This window comes from Oryzias latipes, chromosome 4, assembly GCF_053564925.1.
Source record: "Oryzias latipes strain Hd-rR chromosome 4, Olatipes_Hd-rR_3.1".
NCBI lineage: Eukaryota > Metazoa > Chordata > Actinopteri > Beloniformes > Adrianichthyidae > Oryzias > Oryzias latipes.
In genome coordinates, this window is record NC_136240.1 from 2,252,848 (window position 1) to 2,274,688 (window position 21,841).

The 21,841-nt window shown below is 46.3% G+C and overlaps 2 long non-coding RNA genes across 2 annotated transcripts; one reads left to right on the top strand and one right to left on the bottom strand.

Moving 5' to 3' along the window:
* Nucleotides 1-3,720: 3,720 nt before the first annotated feature.
* Nucleotides 3,721-6,583, top strand: LOC110015010 (uncharacterized). Its single transcript, XR_002290067.2, has 2 exons — nucleotides 3,721-6,307; nucleotides 6,392-6,583. It is a non-coding gene; the product is annotated as an uncharacterized LOC110015010 (long non-coding RNA).
* Nucleotides 6,584-13,203: 6,620 nt separating this feature from the next.
* Nucleotides 13,204-16,625, bottom strand: LOC144992004 (uncharacterized). The gene is made up of 2 exons (XR_013655707.1): nucleotides 13,448-16,625; nucleotides 13,204-13,366 (listed from the first exon to the last, which is right to left on the bottom strand). It is a non-coding gene; the product is annotated as an uncharacterized LOC144992004 (long non-coding RNA).
* Nucleotides 16,626-21,841: the final 5,216 nt, after the last annotated feature.

The window sequence follows — 21,841 nt, forward strand, 5'->3', positions numbered from 1 at the left end:
GAATAAAATTAAATGACTCAGTTAAAAATGATAATTCTGATGCAAAAACACAAAAAGAATCATCAATATGAATACTAAAATCACCCACTAATAGCACTTTATCAAATGTGATAATAGTAGATAGAAACTCAGCAAACTCATCCAAGAAAACTCGTGCAGGCCCAGGAGGTCGGTAAATTATAATGCAATAAAACAGCGGATTAGATCCAACCTTAATGATCTGGAGTTCGAATGAGGCGAAAGAGTCGAAGTTAAGTTTGGTGCTGGGGAAAAGGTCCCGATGGATGAGAGCCAGTCCACCCCCGCCCCGTCCAGAGGAGCGGGGGGTGCTCAGCGCGGAGCAGTCCGGGGGGCACAGTTCGTTCAGGTGGATGTGGTCCGTGTCCCGCTGCCATGTCTCCGTGAGGCACAGGAAGTCCAGACGCTCCGATGTGAAAGTGTCATTCAAATAGAATGACTTGTTTGAAATGGACCGCGCGTTTAGTAGCGCAAACCTGAGCTTGTCCGTGGTGTTTCTTGAAGGTCCAGACCGCAGAGATCCCCGAACATCCCGGCACAGAGGTCGTAGATTGCGGGGGTTGATCCCTCGGTGGCGCGGGCGGGGGGAGCAGGGCCTGCGGGGGTTTGACAGCTCCTCGAAACTGATGACAGGTGACAGCCAGCTGACTGCAGGCTCCAGCGAGCGGCGTGAAGGGCAAAAACTTTTAAGCTCACTAAGCTTTGCCTTGGTTTGTCCAGTATAACGACCCAAACAAGTCTTTAGGTTCACGATTTTGCCGCTTCTTTTACCGCGGCGACGGTGGTGTCTTTTCCAAGGTGAAGGGGCACCGGCGGGAGAGCGGCGGAGGAACGCTGGAATTCCCTCCAGAAACGGTGGTAAAGATTTTTGGCCACCGGAGTGATGTGAAGTGGATTGGATGGGAATGTTCCTAGACGAGAGCCCTACCTTCTGGCCGGGCTGGTAAGTGGACCCCACCACCCTGTGACGATTGGCAGTACGACAGTTACTCTCCTTGGTGCGGAGGAGAGTAGCCCAGGTCTGGTGCCAAACACGTTGGCAACATTGGAGGTGGTGCTGGACCGAGGGCACTGCCAAATCAAGATCCTGAGATGGAAACAGAGGTGGTGAGTACCTGAGGGATGCCTCGAAAGGAGACACCCCAGTGGTGGAGGACAGGTGAGAATTGTGGGCATATTCAATCCACACCAGGTATTTGGACCAGTCCGTGGTGTTTTGAGCGGCCAGACAACAGAGAGCTGCCTCCAACTCCTGATTTGCCTGTTCTCCTTGCTCATTGGATTGAGAATGGTAACCTGAAGACAGACTGACAGTGGCTCCCAGGGCAGAACAGAAGGCTTTCCATACCTGGGAGATGAATTGTGGACCGCGGTCAGACACAATGTCAGCCGGTATCCCATGGTGACAGAATACATGGTGGACCAAGATGTTGGCAGTTTCAGTGGCGGTAGGCAGCTGAAGAAGGGGAATGAAATGAGCAGCTTTGGAGAAACGGTCAATGACAGTGAAAATAACATTGTTGCCTTAGGATGGAGGTAAATCGGTGACGAAATCCACAGCAATGTGAGACCAGGGGCGGTTAGGTGTGGGTAGTGGATGTAGAAAACCAGAAGGAGGCGAGTTTGATAACTTGGAGCGAGCACAAGTAGTGCAGGCGGCAATGTATTCCCGTACATCATTGTCCATGGAAGGCCAAAAAAATCCTTTTCGGTTGAGGTTGAGAGTTCTGTAAACGCCACCATGGCATCCGATACGGGGGGTGTGTCCCCAAGTGAGCAGGTCTGACCTGAGGGAAGATGGCACAAACAGAGTTCCATCAGGACATGGTGCATGATCTGGTTCCTCACCTTGGGCATTCTGGATATGAGTTTCAATGTCCCAAGTGAGACTCCCCACGATGCAGGTGGACGGAAGAATGGTAGCAGTGGATGAAGATTCGGAGGAGCAATATTTACGAGAGAGGGCATCGGGTTTAATGTTGCGGCTTCCGGGTCTGTAAGTGATGGTGAAGTTGAACCGGTCAAAAAATAGACACCAACGGGCTTGGCGTGAGTTGAGTCTTTTGGCAGTGCGTAAACAAGCCAGGTTTTTATGGTCTGTCCAGACGATGAATGGTTAAGTCGCTCCCTACAGCCACTTCTCCAGGGCTAGCTTGATGGCTAGCTTGATGGCTTGATGGCTGGATGCTAGAGTTCCCGGATGCCTACGTCATAATTGTGTTCTGCGGATGATAGTTTTCAAGAATAGAAAGCACAGGGTTTGAGTTTGCCTGATGACTCCTCCCGTTGAGACAGGACTGCTCCAACAGCGGAATCCGAGGCGTCAATTTCCACGATGAACTGTCTTGTGGGATCTGGTTGAATGAGAATAGGAGCAGAGACGAAGAGCTTTTTGAGGGTGTCAAAAGCGGCATGAGCTTCTGGGTTCCATTTATAGGGTTTAGAGATGGAAGTGAGTTGAGTCAATGTTAAGGGGATGCTGCTATATTTACAAATGAATCAGCGGTAGAAATTAGCGAACCCCAGTAACTGTTGTAACTTCTTACGAGTGTCTGGCGGTTCCCACAGGGAAACAGCTTCAATTTTGGCAAGGTCGGGGCGGATGCTACCCGCCTCGAAAATGTAACCCAGGAAATGAATGGATGAAACGTGAAATTCACATTTTTCAGCCTTGACAAAAAGTTGATTTTCCAATAATCTAGACAAAACAAGGCGTACATGGTTCTCGTGCTGTGAGGGGTCTTGAGAATAAATTAATATGTCGTCTAAATAGACGAAGACAAAACGATTAATGAAGTCTCGGAGGACATCATTGACTAGCCATTGGAAGACTGCGGGGGCATTGATACTCGTAATCAACAAGGGGAGTGTTGAAAGCAGTCCTCCATTCATCACCTTTTTTTATGCGCACAAGGTGATAGGGATTGCGGAGATCTAATTTCGAAAATATACAAGCCTCTTGGACTGAATAAAGAACGGAACTGATGAGAGGAGGAGAGTATTTATCTTTGACTGTTATTTGGTTTAGTTTGCGGTAATCAATACAGGGACGCTAGGACTTATCCTTCTTTTCTACAAAGAAGAACCCAGCACCGACTGGAGAAGATGAAGGACAGATGTGTCCCAAGAAAAGTGACTCTTGAATGTATGACTCCATGGGGAAGGGTAAACTTTTTTTGTGTGCAATAAAACACATTGCTAAAAACATAAAAGCTTTTTGTTTATAAAGATTTTAGAAAGACTTTAGGAAGGCATTTATAAAGTAGCTAAAACTACTTTGTAAATGCTAAATATCCAATGATTGGCAATAAAAACAAATCTGAAACCTTTTTAATGTATAACAAATGCTTCATGTAAAGCACAAGATTTTGGAAGAAGCAACAGCAGCAAAACTGTCAGCATCTTAAGCTGCTTTTCTGTGTGTTCTATAGGCATCCTCTTAAAACATAATCCTCTAAAAATATCAGCCTCCCACTATATGCTGCAGAAATATTTAGGTTCCACTGATAGATGCAGTAAAACTGTTTAGAATATTTCCCAGGAGTTTTGTCTCAAGGAGAGGATGTAACTCTTTCACAGCTACAAAGAGAGGAAGCAGCGAATAACATACGATTAAGTATCTGTGCACACCTTAAGTAAATATTTAAGTCAGCTCCAGATTTTTTTCAAGATGAAATGCTTCCTCTGAAACCTCACCTCTGCGAGACACAAGACCTGGTCTGCTTAAAGGAAAATTTGAGCGGATCTCAGTTTTCTGAAGGAGTTTTGGCTTTAAAATCCCAGAATGAGAATGTGCCGTTGAAAACGCAGAGGAACAGCAAAGGTTGCATGAGCAATCAATGAATCAGATGTTTCAAAGCAGAAGGCAGTATAATGGAGCACTCAGCTCCTCCTGAACACGTGTCTGCCTCCATCTCGCTGGTGCTGAGGGTTACATAAGCAGCATCACTGGGTTAATATTTAAGGTATGTTTTGGAGCCTTGTTTGTTTGATACTGGAGTCCTTTGATGATATTTCTATTGAGATGGTACATCATCTGGATCATGACCACAGTTGAGATAAATCAGCCCTGTGAACCACTTCAGTCTGCTCCATGTGATATGCATGAGGAGTGAACACGTTTGTCTTTTAACATTACTCCAACACAGAAAACCTGATGTTTTTCCTTCAATTTAATAAAATCTGTTCCTTTTTGAAAAACACTCAGAATCACGTGTTATGTGTTGGTTTTATCTGAGAAAGTCCTTATACAGCTTGACATGGAACATAAAATAAACAGCACAAGACAAAACTCTGGACTTACAAGCAGTCAAGATGTATTTAACAGAATTAGCTTGGTTGTCCCCTGTGACGCACCTTAAACTCCCCTGGTTTATGCAAACACATTCAAATAATGCTGCCTTCCCTTAAGCCCTAGTCACGTGCGCCTGTGTGGCGGGTTGACTCGTACAGGTGCAGCAGGTTTTTGGATTGTCCGAGTCCGTAGAGGGTCATAGACAAGTGCTGCTACATCTTAAGGGAGCGCAGGTGTTTCTTGCAGTTCCCCTTGTGGCTTGTGCGGCCACCTTATGGGACGCCATGAAAATGGAAAGTACCATTGTTAAGTATGGTAAGTGTATGCGGTATGTGGCTCTTTTATCCCTGTGCTGCGGCTCTTTGTGGTTTTGTATTATAGCTATTAGGTTTGAAGGTTGTTGTGGTGCCTTTAACCCTGTTGGGATGTGCCAGCGGGCAGGAAGAAGACAGCAGCATGAACGCGCAGAGGGGGCGTGTCTGCAAAACAAAAAACTAAAGGGCTGAGTATTAGGTCAAAAAAATAAAATGTAAATGTAGACATTTTCTAAGTAAAGTTCTATGTGACTATCGGCTGACGTCACCGCCACGACTCCCGCTGGCGTGTAATCCCAACAATGTTCCGAGCCAGGCAGGACAAGGAGGGAGAATCTGGAGAAAATTGAAGTTCCCGAAGAAAACAGTAAGTTTAATGGCCCCTGGGCAGATTTGTTCGCTTTCAACGACTTTACCAGAACAATTTAAATGTAATGAGAAATTAGTAAACAAAGTCTCAAATGCAGCGAGACATCCCAGAATAAACACGCAGCTTTTGTCCCAAAACATCCTGATCGAGATGAGAAAAAAGTTGTTTGTTGACAAAAATCTATTGGAGAAGCGGATTTACTGCAGGTTAATCATGACATGTTTGCCAGTTTTCTGGCCTTTTGGGAAAATGTTCTCATCAGAACCCATTGAATAACAGAGGATACAAAAAAATATGAACATCTCCACCAACTTTAAAAACGAGAGAAATGATGCCGTTGACTGGAAACACTGAGTTTTCCCAAATGTCATGACTAGCGAGACTGTGGCAGACCCAGATGCTGGAACCCGGAAGGAATACTCGGCAGGCGAGGAGGATGAGTAGTAATGGATTTAATGGAGTTAGGACAGAGTTCCAGGTGAGAACGTTTTGAGGATGGTTGGAGGGTCTTGGCGGCGAACACCGTGTTTCCAGGAGGATGTCCAGAGGGGCGACGAGGAGGGACCAGAGGGAAGGTGAGTCAGAGTCCAGAGCGTGACAGATGTGGTCGTGATCCTAGGCAGGCAGAGACAAGGCAAGGTTAGGCGAGGCAGATAACACATGGACAAGAATAGCGAGCAAGGCCAGAGGATGCACCGTGGAGTACAACGAACTAGCGTCGAGTACAGGTCCTGGTTCTCCTTAAGAGCCCACCGGCTGATGATGAGGAGGAGGCGCAGCTGGTGTCCTCAGGTGAACCTGATGAGGAGGAGGGGCCCACTGGGGGTACCGTGACACCAAAGGGAGTTGTGGCTCCCTGTGTTTTAATTTTTGTGGGAAACTGATCCAAATGGCTCTTAGAGTGGAAAAGGTTGCCGACCCCTGGTGTAGGTAATACACAAGTGGCTACACTCTGATTGTTAAAAGCCTAGTCCTACCTGCTGCTGATTACCTGGACCTTGGTCTCTTAGTGGAAAAGAAAAAACATCAAAAGTAGAACAAAATGAATAATAACCAACAGAAGCAAAACAAATAAACATTAAATAAGTCTATTAGTTTCTCCCCTGGAGGCTTCTGTAGATGGCTACTGCCCAATTGCCTGACTAGGGTATTTAAAGGATGTGTGTCATGGTGCCTGGCAGACTCCTCCCCCTCCAGCCCTGCCTGCTCTGCTCCCTGATTGCCACCAGCTGACTTCACTCACCTCATCTGCAATGCTGCTTAAAAGGAGACCTCAATCATCAGTTCTACGCCAGTTCGTTGCCCATTATGGTGACTAAGCCTGGTTCACAGTCTAAGCTCTCATGCTCATGCCTTGCTCTCAGCCTTGCACTAACTCTTGCTCCTTTGTCTCAGGATACCCACATCTCACGAGTGACGTCAGCACTGCCTTCCACTCTGTGGCTCTTGGGATCATCTGAAGACCTCCCGGATCACACTCACCGCTTTAAGCCCTCCAGCCACGCCATCAGCCGCCGTCAAGACCGGACCTCATTCATCCACAACTACTACCAGCTTTGGAGAATCAATAAATCCTTTCTCACCAAATACTCACCTGTCTTTCCTCTGGGTTCCAGCATCTGGGTTCTCACGCCTTGAGCGCCATGACAATGTGAAGACTTAACTTCCTCTTCTCTCAGTCCTCACAGCACAGCTCCAGGAGCAGAACCGCAGCCACACCCATATGGACCAGCAGCACCCTCTGCACTGGCAACTCAAAAAACAGCTGATATTATTAAACAAATCCAAAATAAGTAAACTAAACAAATGTATGTATATTTGCTGCAAATAAAATACTGAAAAGAGAATAAATGTATATTTTAACACAAAGAAATGTGTGCATGTACTTAAGAATAAAGAATCTAAAATAATACAATTGAAAAGAAAGTGTGCAATGCTGGGGGGAGGTTACCGCCATTTTGTTGTGGGTGTGGCAGAGTATGCTGCCATCACACAGATAATCTCAGAAATGACAGGGAAAGGGATCGGTTTTAAATCATTGAGAAAACACAAAGTTCTTCTCTAAAGGAAATTCTGGAATTGCCAATGTTATGGTGAAAGCGGCGCATCATCATCATCATGGCGAGGCTTCGTAAACGAAGATTATGAAGAGGGCTGTCCACGTCTTCTACAAGCTCGCTCGTGGCTGAGCAATCCAATATGGGAAAGGCAGATCCTGCAGCAGAGGCTGCAGGTGAAAGTCTGTTCTGGATTCAGTGCAGTCGTGAGGCCGGCTATTCTCATTTGCCGTTTGTCTTTTAGCCTAGTCCGTCGCTTGTCTTCAAAAGAGGAGACAGCGTCTTTGATGTACTGGCGCCAGGTGTCACGGTCTTTTGCCAAAGTAGACCACTGACGATGGTTGATGTTACAAGCACCAAGGGATTTCTTAAGAGAGTCTTTGTATCTCTTTTTTGGTGCCCCTATATCTCGCTGGCCTGATGCAAGTTCGCCATACAGAGTGATCCTTGGCAGTCGGTGGTCCTCCATCCTGTGTACATGCCCAGCCCACCGCAGTTGCGACTTAAGAAGCATGGCCTCTATGCTTTGGATGTCTGCCCTCTCGAGGACTTCAACATTGGAGACAAAGTCGCTCCAATGGATGCCAAGAATGGTGCGTAGACAGCGCTGGTGGAGATTGAGTTATAGAAAAGAAAACTGTGTTAAGACTCCGACAGTTAAAAACTCTCTCCCCAAGACATGCCCAAAAAAAAGAAGATTCACGCTATGTTTTTCATGTTGTGTAACATTGTTCATAAATGAATAAGTCATGAAAGTGATTACACCATGGGCCGTTTCCCAAGATCACTGGGGCTATTTTCAGATGTTCACAAGAACCCATCAGTGGAAAGAGAAAAGTCATTAATATTTGACTTGTATTCATGATGGAAAACAATGTGCTGTGTCAGCTAAACATTGAAGAGAAAGAAAAAAAAAAGTACCATTAACTATATTCTGGGTATTTTAAGCCATGTGTGTGAGCTGGAAGGTGCAAAGATGCACAGGAAATCTATAATAACCTAATTTACCATGTTTGTCAAGGCTGACAGATTGTCAATTTCCTTTATGAGGGTTAAAACATCACCAACTACTGTTAGGTTTGTCACCTGGCAGGTGAAGGCAATCAGCAGCTTCAGCTGTGGATCCAAAATGTGTTTAACCCTTGTGCTATCTTAGATGTCCCCACCCTTACATTGACGTGTTCCTCCTACCATGACAAAGGTGGATAAAGGTGGAAAGATTTCATGTAATCCATGGACACCAGTGAAGATCACAAATCATTGAAGAAAAAAGGTTCAGAGCACTGTCTAGTGGGTCTAGATGACCCAACTCCCAATGTTAAAGAGCCTAGGATAGCACAAGGGTTAAGTAATCAATGCAGTCAGCTAAGGAGCTCCAAAGACTAGAAGAACCAAAGCTGTCTTGATGCTGGGATGAATACGGGTCCAGCTGAGAGCTCTATGATAGCAGATAATGTTCATCTGTCTTGTTCCTCTTCCCTTTAAGGCTGCTTGTGCATATGTGCCCATGCTCCAAGGTGAGATCCTGAGAGGTGTTCCAGCCTTAAGTGTATGGTGGAGCTGATAGGCCATCAAAACTACTGGGGCAAATGAAAGTGATGGTTGGACGAAATGAGGCCTGGAGGAAGACTGGAAATAGACCTCCGGATCTGTGACGCACTTTGAAGTGTACTTTTGATGGTAGAGCGGGGAAGAAAAGAGCATGGAGAGAGAAAGAGGAGGCTGTTTTCAACAGAGAAGAATCTGCAAGTGACCAAACAGCAAGTCATCTTTCAAATGCAGATCTGGACTCAACAGATATGCATCTACACACGTTTTATGTCACACATAAAGTGAGCAGGTTTAGTTGAAGGTTAGTTTGTTTTAGAGGTGAAGCAGCATGGTGTGTCCATTTAAAGATGATTTAGTGGATGAAGAAGCTCAGATAATACTTTTTCCATCGTGAGAGGGTGATAAGACCACATATGGATGTTGGAAAGATAAACTTTATAATTTGATCTAACTTAATTATTTGCTTCAGTTAAGATAAATCTTTTTTTTTTGTTAAGTCAGCTTAAAAATAACACGTAGTTTTCAGACAGTTATTTTACTTTCATTCAAATTAATTCAATTAAGTAGGTGCAACTTTGGTGCTGCTGTTAGATCGGCACCGCAAGGGATTGTGGGATATCATTCCCTTTGCCTGTCTGGACGGATTAGGGTTTAAGTCTGGGTTTTTGACCAAATGTTTTTAGTTGTTTAGCTGTTTTACTGTGTTTTGCCCAGTTATTTGTCCTACTTATGTCTCTGCACCATGAGTGAGAGGGAGGGAGAGGATGATGAGTTTATATAGCACCCCTACCACTCTTTACTGTAATGACAATGAGTGAAAACTCTTTAATCAATTTATAAGCTCTGTGCGTTTTTTCCCGGTCCGTTTTATTGTTATAAAAATGAGCATATCTGCCGGCTCAAACTTAGACATATGAGAGTTCAAGAAATATAATTAATTAAGATGGAAAAAATATTAATTGAATTGGAGTAATATGACATTTAGTTAGATAAATACGTAAATTTGAGTTGTATAAACAACTATTGAGTTTTATAGAAGTAAAAAATTAGGTTGAATAAATTTAACTAGATTATTTGTTACCAATAGAAGTAATTCATTTAAGGGGGCAAAACTGGATAAGTTATATATATATATATATATATATGCGTCACAAGGAAAATGGAAATAAGATCAGAAACTTGTGCGTTTACTTTGTCTGTTCTTCTACTCCAAGCAGAAACTCTTTCTTTTGCTGATGATGCAGCCGTGTTACTTTTTTGATGGACGTATAATCTTCATACGCCATCATTTAAATCTCAGACTCCGTCTCACTGAAGTATAGCGCTTTCTTTTTCTCTCCATGCGTTTCCATGGTGACGCCACAAATCAGTGATCCATTGAGAATGTCTTTATGTACTTGACGTGCACGTGCATTAACCCAGGGTTACCAAGTCGAGCGTAATTACACCAACTCATATCCGGTCTTTTGGAACCGACATACCCAGAGTAAGCAAGTTCAGGCGGATTTCAGCCAGAGTTCAGGCTTAAAGTCAGGGGAGTTTAAACATGCTTCCTGGAATACCCCCCTGGGTAATTTGTTCTGTCAACATGATTTTACTGCCTTAAAAGCAAAATGATAACACTGTAAACTCTAACAAAAACTTGACATAGTTTCCACTCAAAAGAACTCAGAGCTGCCCTGAAATAACTGTGGCTGTTTTTTCATCAGTATTTTTCATCAGTATTCAGTTGGTATTGTGAACAAGAAACATGTTGACTCAAACCAAGGATTTCGCTTTCAAAGTGTTGTGGCTCACACACTGGTAAGAAGAAAACTGTAAGAAATCAAAACCATCAATCAGTGGGGAAAACCTCCATGTGGCAGAGCATCCGGGAGAGTCAAGAAAGAATTTGGCCACGACAATGATCAGCTTTCCTCCTTCAGGCTTTCAGGACGCTGGAACCAAACCATCAAGATGGAGCTCAATGCATCCGCCTGATTGGTTCACAGGAAGAATTGCCACAAGCAGGAAAAGACACTTGTCAGGAACAAGTAATGTGGGAGACAAGAAACTAAAACATAACATAACATGCAATAAACTTAAACATGACAAAACCCATGGAGAAATAAAATGGTTACAATGCAGATGACCTGACAATGAAAAACGGTAAACCAGACTCTTTCATAGGCTGTGAAAAAATAACAGTAATGAAAACAGCTGTCGACGATTATTAACATGATCCTGGAATGACAGGGGACAACTCAGAACATGACCAAAAACATCACTCACAAAACAAACTAGAGTGAACAATCCTCACAGAACCTCTTTAATTTTGTGGTGTAAATGTATTGGCTTCTTTTAACAAATTGAAACTAAAAAGCTGAATGTTTTTGTTGCTTCTTATGGATACCATTCAAATGTATTTTACAGAAATCATTGGTAATAAGTATAATATTGCAAAGACATTCTGATGAGCATTTGTGTCATGGCTGATGAAGTAATCTCCTTCCACTTTGGCAAACTTGCTTTGGAAACACCAGCCTAGTCATTCCAAACTATACCGTTCTGAGCTGAACTGTGCATTCATGAGCATCAACCTAAAGCAGATTGTTAGCTCTGCTTTTCTCAGGCAGAGCTGACAAACAAATCCAAAAGTGACTTTCTCTGAAAGCAACAAACTCCCCCAACTGTTTCTTTCCTCTGCAAATTGACGGACAAAAAAAGCATTTTCAGTCAAAATTGATACTTTATTTAAGCTGTTAAAAAAAGAAGTAAATAAATCAGTTAACCACTAATTTCAGTTTCTAATCACTGTTTTTAGAAGAATTGCTAACCTTCAGTAACAGCCTTTTATGTCAGAATCAATTGAATGATCCTTATTCCTCACAGATAAGGATTGCCTTTATATTGCATCATTTCTTTCTGAAAAGAACTCAAATGTGTCTTTAAATCCCAACTGAAAGCAAAGCTGATGTAGACTTGATGTTCTTTAACTTTTTATAATTCAAAGTAATGTCCTTTTGTTTGTCTTAAGTGAAGAGGTCGGTCACTATCTTTGACCTAATCACAGATTTGAAATAACTAAATCAAATTTTTGTTTTATCTCTATATAAACACTTAGTTTGAAAAAAAAATCATCTCTTGAAGCCACATAGAGTCTCAAGGCAAATGGTAACACAATGAACGAAATAACAAGGAGATGAAGAAGAAGCGAGACTGGCTAAATCACTGTAGATGAATAGTTGTTGTCTTTGTTAGAGTTGACATAGATGAACACAAATCCTGTGAGGTGCTCCAGCTGACAACCAGACAACCGGACCCTCCGTCCAGTGGGACATGCCCGGAACACCTCCCAAAGGGAGGTGTCCAGGAGGCCTCCGGACTAGATGCCCGAGCCACCTCAACTGGTTCCTCTGGATGTGGAAAAGAAGCTGTTCTACTCAGAGGTCTCTGCAGGTGACAGAGATCCCCCCTCCATCTCTAAGGGAGTGACCAGCCACCCTACGGAGGAAGCTCATTTCAGCCGCTTTTATTCGGGACCTCGTTCCTTTAATCATGAACCAGAGGTCATGACCATAGGTGAGTATTGGAACCAAGATCGACCGGTAAATTGGGAGCTTTGCTTTTTGGCTCAGCTCTATCTTCACCACAATGGACCAATACAGCGACCCCAAGATTTTTAAACTCCTCCACCTGGGGCAGGGACAGTCCACCCACCGTGAGATGGCAAACTAGCTTACTCCGAACCATGGCCTCAGATTTGGACCTGATCTTCTGTCTCCTGAGCCTGTTTCTTAACCCTGTTTGCCTGTCCCCTTTCCTGACCCTGACCTGGATTTTGACCGTCCTGTCTCTCCTCTGATGATCTCATGCCTGTTATTGACCCCTGCCTGCCTGACCTTGATTTAACTCTGAACTTTTCGCTGAGCTAATAAACCTACTGCATTTGGATCCAGCCGTCTGCCTGTTCTTGTGACACCGTAACACCATCATAAACAAGCCTGATTTTTTCTTGACAGTCACATTATATTTTCCATGCATAAACAGTTCATTCTAGTCCATGAAGACTATTATTCATCCAGGTTCATTCTATCATCATAGTAGGTTTAACCCTTGTGCTATCTTAGATGACCCCCCCCCCCCCCTTACATTGACGTGTTATTCCTACCATGACATAGGTCGATAAATGTGGAAAGATTTCATGTTATCCATGGACACCAGTGAAGATCACAAATTATTGAAGGAAAAAGGTTCAGAGCACTGTCTTGTGGGTCTAGATGACCCAACTCCCAACTAGGATAGCACAAGGGTTACAGGTTGTCAGCTGGACTTGGTTTTTTAAAGTTGAAGATGTTTCACCTCTTGTCCAAAATGCTTTGTCGATTCTGAAATAGCTGGCAAAAGAGCTGGTTTATATGTGCTCATGGGAAAGGAGTCAGACCTGAAACTGGATAGTATTGTCTACTTAGACTACATGGTTCCGGGTCGGTTTCGGGTCAAAGGACTCCTAACGATCCGAAACCATGTAGTCTAAGTAGTGTGTCAAAGTTGTCATGTCTCGCGAGATTTGCAGACCCAAGTGCTGGAACCCGGAAGGAGACTCAGTAGGCAATGAGGTAAGTAGTAAATGATTTAATGTGGCAGCAAGGCGTGGGTTGAAGGATAGTATTGGATCGGTGGTTCTTCTTGCGAAGGCCAGAGGTGGTGGTTGGAGGAGCGGCGGAGCGAGGCGAGCGAGAGGCGGGCCGCAACCAGAATCGCTTCTCGTGAGGGCGAAATCCTGGAGTGGCACAAAAACAAGGTAATTAGACGAGAGGCAAACAGGCATGGGCAAGAATCAAGGTGAGGCCAGGAGATTCACCGTAGGAGTACAACGAACTATCGTCGACTACAGGTCGGAGGTCTCCTTAAGAGGCTGCTGGATGGTGATGGTGAGGAGGAACAGTTGGTGGCACCAGGTGTAGTTGAAGAGGGGGAGGAGTCTGCCAGAGGAACCCTGACAAAAGTGTCCTTGGGCAAGACACTGAACCCCACCTTGCCTCTGGTGGAAGGTTGGCGCCAGTGTTCAGAAGCGTAGCTGCCACACACACACACACATTCACATAAATTGACAATGGGACTGTTACTGTAAACTGCTTTGGGCCTTCGAAGCAGGTGGAAAAGTGCTATGTACAGTCATGTCCAGAAATATTGGGACAGCGACACAATTCTAACATTTTTGGCTCTATATACCACCACAATGTATTTGAAATGAAACAAACAAGTTGTGCTTTAACTACACACTGTCAGCCTTTATTTGAAGGTATTTACATCCAGGTTAAGGAATAACAACAGTTTGCATATGTGCCTCCCACTTATTAAGGAATCAAAAGTAATTGGCCAATTGGCTTCTCACCTGTTCCATGACCAGGTGTGTGTTATTCCCTCATTATACCATGGTCCGGGTGAATACTCGGTTCTGATTGGCTGCTGGGTGTGCATTAAAAACTGATATGCCACAGGATAATCGCACGGGGAAAAAATAAGTTCCGGTGACCTACCTTAAATGTTTTGTATCACTGCACCAGCTTCTTTAAAACAATCTTTTGCTTCATGATCTGGACAAAAACAAGCGGTAAGAGGTGAACTTTCTCTCTGAACTGATGCTTTATATGTATATATATAGATGTTTTGCTTTTTATCGCCAAATCTTGATTGCAGTGGTGGAGCGGCGCAACACGGCCTTTTTTTTCTTTTCTAACTTGTCCTGTCCAACAGCTGAGCAAGCGGATAAGAGCTGAGTGCCTCTTGTATTGGACAGATTTTATTGTTACAATTGGGGTTTATGGATCTACAGACAGACTGAGAGTATATTTGTATAAACCCTTTTGTATTTGAGGCTTTGTATTTATGAAAATTATATTTGTATGCATTCCTTGTTGGACCGGACGGAAAAAAGAAACAAAAGAGGAGAGAAAGAAACAGAGTGGGATGTCAGAGATGGGGATAAGAGGCTAGAGTGGGGGGTAGTTGAAATTACAAAGTTACAACATAAAAGTGTCGTAAGTAAATTACATAACTTAGTTCACACAGCAAGAAATAAATAAATAAATAAATAAATAGTCTGCACACAACTACTTAGGGGTTAGAAGTATAATCATGCATTAATGATTAAAGATTTCTGCACATAGACAGGTACACACAATATTAGCATTACAGATGTTCATGAAGACGGGTGTAGAAAAAAAGAAAAAAAATGATACCTATGCCCGCATTTGTGCAAAGGTTTATAAGCAGGTGGGTTGTTGAATCCAAAGATCCAGGAGCAACCACCCTCCCACGTACCTGACCCCCACCACAGAAACGGAGACGGAGGTCAGGACCCAGCCGCCCCCGGGCCGAGGAGTAGGAGGAAAAGAGAACACGCAGAGGTGGAGCCCCAGCCCCAGCAGGAACCTGCCCCCACCCCAAGGCGCACCTGGCATATACCCAGTGCCCCGACCGCTCGAGACCTACGCCGGCACCCAGACGAGAGGCAAGCCACCGACCGGGAATCATTAGCCCCCAACCCCAGAAGCAGGCCGGCACAGCCCACACTGCACACCCGTGCAACCTGTCCGCCAGCCCCACCGAGGTCAAGAGGGGGGAAGCGGCAGAAACCGACCGAGTGGGAGGGCGGACGCAGGTGACCAGCGGAGGCCCCAGACAGAGCCAGGTGACCGGGGGCCTCAGGACCAGGCTCTAGTTGCTGTAAGCAACGATAGAAAAGATTGGGGTGTCCTGGTATGCCCAAGAGAGGGGCTCCACCCGGCCCCAGTGGATGCCGCCCAGCCCGCTTAGATGTTGTAGACTCCCTCCCTGCACGGACAAAGAGCCGCAAGATCAGGGACGCAGGAGCCACAACAGCGCCACCAACACCCCGACAGGAGACGCCGGCCCATCCCACTCAGCGTGGGTGGCAAGGGACAGATAGCAACGTGAACAACCCCCTTCTTGTTGTGTATGTGTGTGTTAAAGAGGTGCAGTTTAAATTGGTGGACAGGGGCGATACAGACTCCTCCATTCTAAAACAGCAGAGTCTGATCACCCAAGCGTGTCCACCTCAGCGGCGGACCAGGGCGTGGACCGACGGAACCGAAACCTCAGATTCTAGCGCCGCAAACAGAGGAGGTTCGTAGCCGAAGACGCACTTGAAGGGCGAGAAGCCTGTAGCCGAGGTGGGTAAGGTGTTGTGAGTGTACTCCACCCAGACCAGATGCCTGCTCCATGTTGAGGGATTCTGGGAGACCAAGCACCGGAGGCCGGTTTCCAGCTGTTGGTTGAGGCGTTCAGTCTGGCCGTTGGACTCCAGATGGTAACCTGAGGTCAGGCTGGCCTTAGCGCCGATGAGCCGACAGAACTCCCTCCAGAACCGGGACACGAACTCCGGACCCCGGTCCGATACAATGTCCTTGGGGAAACCATGGTACCTCACGATCTGGTTCAGGAAAATGTCAGCTGTGGCCCTGGCCGAAGGCAGTCTAGGCAGGGCGATGAACCGGACCATTTCTGAGAACCGGTCCACTACCGTCTAAACAATGTTGTGACCACGTGAGAGGGGAAGGCCTGTGACAAGGTCCATGGAGACCTCCGCCCACGGTCTTGAAGGGATGGGAAGAGGCTGTAGGAGTCCCATGCGTCGTCCGGTGAATGACTTATTCCGGGCACAGACTGACTAAGCGGAAACATACTCCCGGACCTCCTGCTCCATGCATGGCCACCAGAACTTCCGGGAGATGGCGTGCATAGTCCGCCGCACTCCCGGATGACAGGAAAGCAGTGAGGCGTGGGCCCAGTGAATCACCCTTGAACGTAGGTTCGGAGGAACGAACAGGCGATTCCTCGGGCACCCACTGGGCGTCAGCACCCCACCGTTAGCTTGCCTTACCTCTGATTCTATCTGCCAAGACACTGCTCCAACCACACAAGTCAGCGGAAGGAGAGGTTCAGGTTCATTGGCAACAGGCGCAGGGTCGAATCGGCGAGACAGGGCATCCGGCTTGACGTTCTTGGACCCCGGCCTGTAAGAGAGGGTAAAAGAAAAGCGGTCAAAGAACAGTCGCCAACGGGCCTGGCGAGCGTTAAGTCTCTTTGCGTTCCGGATATACTCAAGATTTTTATGGTCCGTCCAGACGATAAAGGGGTGCTCGGCCCCCTCCAACCAATGCCGCCACTACTCCAGAGCCACCTTGACCGCCAGCAACTCCCGGTTGCCGATATCATAATTGCGTCCCACCTCCACCACGAACTGCCGGTGTGGGTCAGGCAGGGTAAGCAGCGGAGCCGATGTGAAGCGGCGTTTCAGAGCTCGGAAGGGGGCCTCGGCCGCCGGCGTCCATCGGAACTGCATACGTGGAGACGTGAGGGCATGGAGGGGCGCAGCAATGGAGCTGAAGCCCCGGATAAAGCGTCGATAAAAGTTCGCAAACCCCAGAAACTGCTGGAGTTTCTTACGGCTGTCAGGAGACGGCCAGTCCATCACCGTGCTGACCTTGGCAGGATCCATCTCCACTGTTCCTGCAGACACTATGAACCCTAGAAAGGCGACGGTGGAGACATGGAACTCACTCCTCTCTGCCTTAACATAGAGATGATTCTCCAGTAGCCGCTGAAGAACCGCAGAGACATGGGAGACGTGAGAGTCTAGGTCGGGGGAGTAAATAAGGATGTCGTCTAAATAGTACACGAATCGGTCCAAGAAGTCTCTGAGTACGTCATTTATCATGGCCTGGAACACGGCGGGAGCGTTGGTGAGTCCAAAGGCATGACCCGGTATTGATAATGTCCTCTGGGTGTATTGAAACCGGTCTTCCACTCGTCTCCTTCCCTGATCCTGACCAGATGATAGGCGTTACGGAGATCTAGTTTGGTAAACACCTTGGCCTGCTGGAGCTGGTCAAAAACAGAGGACATAAGTGGCAACGGATATCTGTTTTTAATTGTTATATTATTGAGAGCGCTGTAGTCTATGCAGGGTCTGAGGGTCCCATCCTTCTTCCCGACGAGGAAGAAACCTGCAGCTGCGGATGAGGAAGGACGGATGAGGCCCGCTGCCAGAGAGTCATCGATGTACTTATCCAGAGCCTGACGTTCGGAAGCTGAGACTGGATACAGACGCCCTTTTGGAAAAGTTGAACCTGGAACCAGGTTAATGGCACAATCGTGGGGCCGATGAGGTGGAAGACTCAGAGCCCGGGACTTACTGAAGACCTCCGCCAGATGATGGTAACAGGCGGGTACCTTCTTCAGGTCCGGGGTCTCTGGACCTGAAGCAGGATGAACAGGAACAGGTTTATAGTTCATGTTATTTCGTTTACCTGGGGGTCTGGAACTTTGGTGTTTGTCACAATCTGGTCCCCATTCCAGTATTTTCCCCGTTGACCAGTCCACTCGGGGACTGTGCTCACACAACCAAGGATACCCCAGGACCAACTGCCTGGAGGAGCACTCGAATAGGTGAAATGACATGAATTCAGTATGGTTATTTATGGACAGTCGGAGAGGTTCAGAGACGTGAGTGATGTTAAAAAGACCTCTTCCGTGAAGACCATGGGTCTTGATAGGTCTGTCTAGGAGTTGAGGTTTCAGTCCTAAACCGACTGCCAGCTTCCAGTCCATTAAGCTGACGTCAGCCCCTGAGTCAATGAGTGCTGTGAGAGCTGTGTTGACGCCGTGGTGGGTCACCACTAGGGGCGTGAGACTCCGTGTGCGTCTGTCTGCAGCGGTGATGTGACTCACCGTCGCAGGGTTCTTCATGGGGCAGGAGAAAACCAAATAACCGTGCTCTCCGCAGTAGAAGCACAAACCCTCCCACTGGCGGCGGCGTTGTTCCTCCGCCGTAAGTCGCGCACGTCCCACCTGCATGGGTTCGTCACTGCGGTCCGCTGAGGAGCGATGCGGATCAGCCGTGAAACGTGGGAAATCCCTCCTGTCCGTGAACTCAGCCCCGTGAGAAGACCTGCCCCCTGAGGGTCCGCTGCTGCGTCGGGAAGCCAGCTCACGGATCTGGTTGTCTGTTCAGATGGCCAGACCGATCAGGGAGTCCAGACCCAGTGGTAAGTCCAAAGGTATGAGCTGCTCCTGGATGCGCGGAGCCAAACCCTTGAGGAATACGTCATACAGCGCCACCGAGTTCCACCCGCTCTCGGCCGCTAAGGTGCGAAATCGAATGGCGTAATCACAGACAGAGTCCCCACCTTGGCGTATGCTGGTCAGCTCCCGCGCTTTGTCCCGGCTGGTAGACACCGGATCGAACGTGGTCTGAAGAGCCTCCTGGAATGCAATGAGAGATGAGCAGAGCGGAGAGTCGCGAGCCCACTCGGCCATGGCCCAGGCACGAGCCATCCCCGATAAATGGGAGATCATGAAGGCGATCCGAGCTCTGTCTGACACAAAGGCATGGGGGGAATGTTCAAAATGAATGGAACAGTCTGTCAGAAAGAGCTTACATAGTCCCTGCTCCCCCGAGTAACGATCGGGGCGGGGCTATCTTGATTTCCTGAGTCCTGGCAGGCATGGTGGGAGAGGGAGGAACAGGGATGGATGCAGAAGCACCCGGAGGTGTGGTGATCCAGGGCAGACCCTGGCGGAGATCCTGAACATTGGCGAGACCTGCACCATGTGAGATGCCAGGGCCTTCTGGAAGTCCTCCTGCTGAGAAAGGCGGGCTTCCAGGCGTTGCAGAACTGAAGTTAAATCGCTGCGCTCTGCTGAGTCCATTCTGGCCTGATTGTACTGACAGGGCAGAACACAGGACTGGACTCAGATGCAGAGTTTTAAATGGTTTTAATTACTTAGACTTTGATAAACTTGGCTTGACTTTGTCAAGAAGAAAACAAGACAATCAGGCACAGGACACAGGGAAACTCTGGCTATAAATACATGAGGAGGGGAAGCACAGGTGGAAACGATCAGGGATGATGAGGCAGGCTCAGCTGTGGGGAAACAGACAAGGGAAGGGAGAGGAAGGATAGAAACGAGAGGTTTCTGTCACGAGGTTTCTCGTGTTTAACTTCAAAATAAAACAGGAAGTTTAACACAATCAACACCAGAGACTGACAGGAACTTGATGAGACATGACAATTGGGAGGGGGAAGGGTCTACTTAACCTTATTTATTTATTTCCCCAATTGTTTGTTTGTTTTTCCCCCTTTTACTCATTTATATTTGTCTTTATATATTTATGTATTTTCTTGTTTATTTATCTATTTATTTAGTTAGATTACCCCCCCCCCCCCCCACTATCAACTCCCAGGCTTCTTGGTGAGGTGTAAAGAGGGAGACTTGTCATATTCTATACATTGGTATTGTTGTTTCCCTGTCCCCTCTGGACAACCAGAGTGTTTATTGAAGCCGGCCCGTGTGTCTCCTCCTGCTATCAGCTTTGCGGTTCTCCTCCGATAAATACGAGCTCATAAGGAAGCTGTGTTTTTTCCGTGGCACGCGCTTTGTACGGAGCCATCAGCGCCTTTGAAATGCCACGCTCTCAGCATTGCATTGCTTACAACATACGATAGTCGCTGCTTTCTGTCTTTGTAATAAAACGCCTCATCTGTTAATAAAGTATTTTTGTGTAATCTTACTGTGTAGTTCGTAATCATCAGTATATAAACAACAATGTACAAAAATGTGTAACTAATAAACAGATAAATAGATAAAGATATAGATATATCTATATCTATATATAGATATATATATAAAGAAAACAAAAAACGCCCCGACCCTCCGTGGGTGGTTTCTCCTCCAAGCTGGGGTCCTCTAGCAGAGGCCTGGGAGCTTGAGGGTCCTGCAGTATCTTAGCTGTTCCTAGCACTGCGCTTTTCTGGACTGAGAGGTCTGAGGTCTTTCCAGGTATCTGTTGTAGCCACTCCTCCAGCTTGGGGGTTACTGCCCCGAGTGCTCCAATTACCACAGGCACCACTGTCACCTTCACTTTCCAGGCTTTCTCCAGTTCTTCTCTGAGTCCCTGGTATTTCTCCAGATTCTTATGTTCCTTCTTCCTGATGTTCCCATCGCTTGGCACTGCCACATCCACCACAACGGCTTTTCTCTTCTCTACAATGTCTGGTTGGTTCTCCATTACCATCCATTCAGTCTGGATCTGGAAGTCCCACAGGATCTTTACCCTCTCATTCTCTACCACCTTCGGAGGTGTTTCCCATTTTGACCTTGGGGTTTCCAGTTCATATTCTGCACACATGTTCCTGTATATTATTCCAGCCACTTGATTGTGGCGCTCCATGTATGCTTTCCCTGCCAGCATCTTACACCCTGCAGTTATGTGCTGGATTGTTTCAGGCGCCTCTTTGCACAGCCTACACCTTGGGTCTTGTCTGGTGTGGTAGATCTACACCTTGGGTCTTGTCTGGTGTGGTAGATCTACACCTTGGGTCTTGTCTGGTGTGGTAGATCTACACCTTGGGTCTTGTCTGGTGTGGTAGATCTACATCTTGGGTCTTGTCTGGTGTGGTTGATCTACACCTTGGGTCTTGTCTGGTGTGGTAGATCTACACCTTGGGTCTTGTCTGGTGTGGTAGATCTACACCTTGGGTCTTGTCTGGTGTGGTAGATCTGAGCCTCTATCGCTCTGGTGCTCAGGGCTTGTTCCTGAGCTGCCAGGATGAGTGCTTCAGTGCTGTCCTGTAGGCCAGCCCTTTCTAGCTACATTTAATAGACAGTACTTTTTTTTGCACCATGAGAGTGTGGGAAAGGGAGAGGATGATGAGACTTGTGTGATGTCAACACAGCATCAGCACAGGGTTCGTCTTGTCATGTATTTGATCCTCCATCATCCTAGTATTGCTACAATAATCATCCGCCTATATTTGAAATACCGGCCCGTGAAACTTTTTAACCTATTTTAACCATATAATTATTAAAATTTTAAGCTTTTTCAGCTTATTCCAGCTATGACTTTTGATTTTTCAAATCTTTCAACTTTTTAAGATATTCCAGGATTTCCAGGATTTTCCCCATGTATTTCAATGGAGCAAGGATTTGATCCATTGAAATACATGGGGAAGTTTTGCTGCATTGAGGTCGCCGGTTCAAGACCCTTTTCAGACATTTCAAATTTTTTAACCATTCAATTATTAAAATGTCCAGTTTTTTCAGCTTATTTCAGCTATGACTTTTGGTCCTTGAAATTTTTAAGATATTCCAGGATTTTCCAAGATTTTTGCTCCATTTAAATACATGGAGAATCCTTAAAAACCATTGTTTCTTTCAACCATTATAA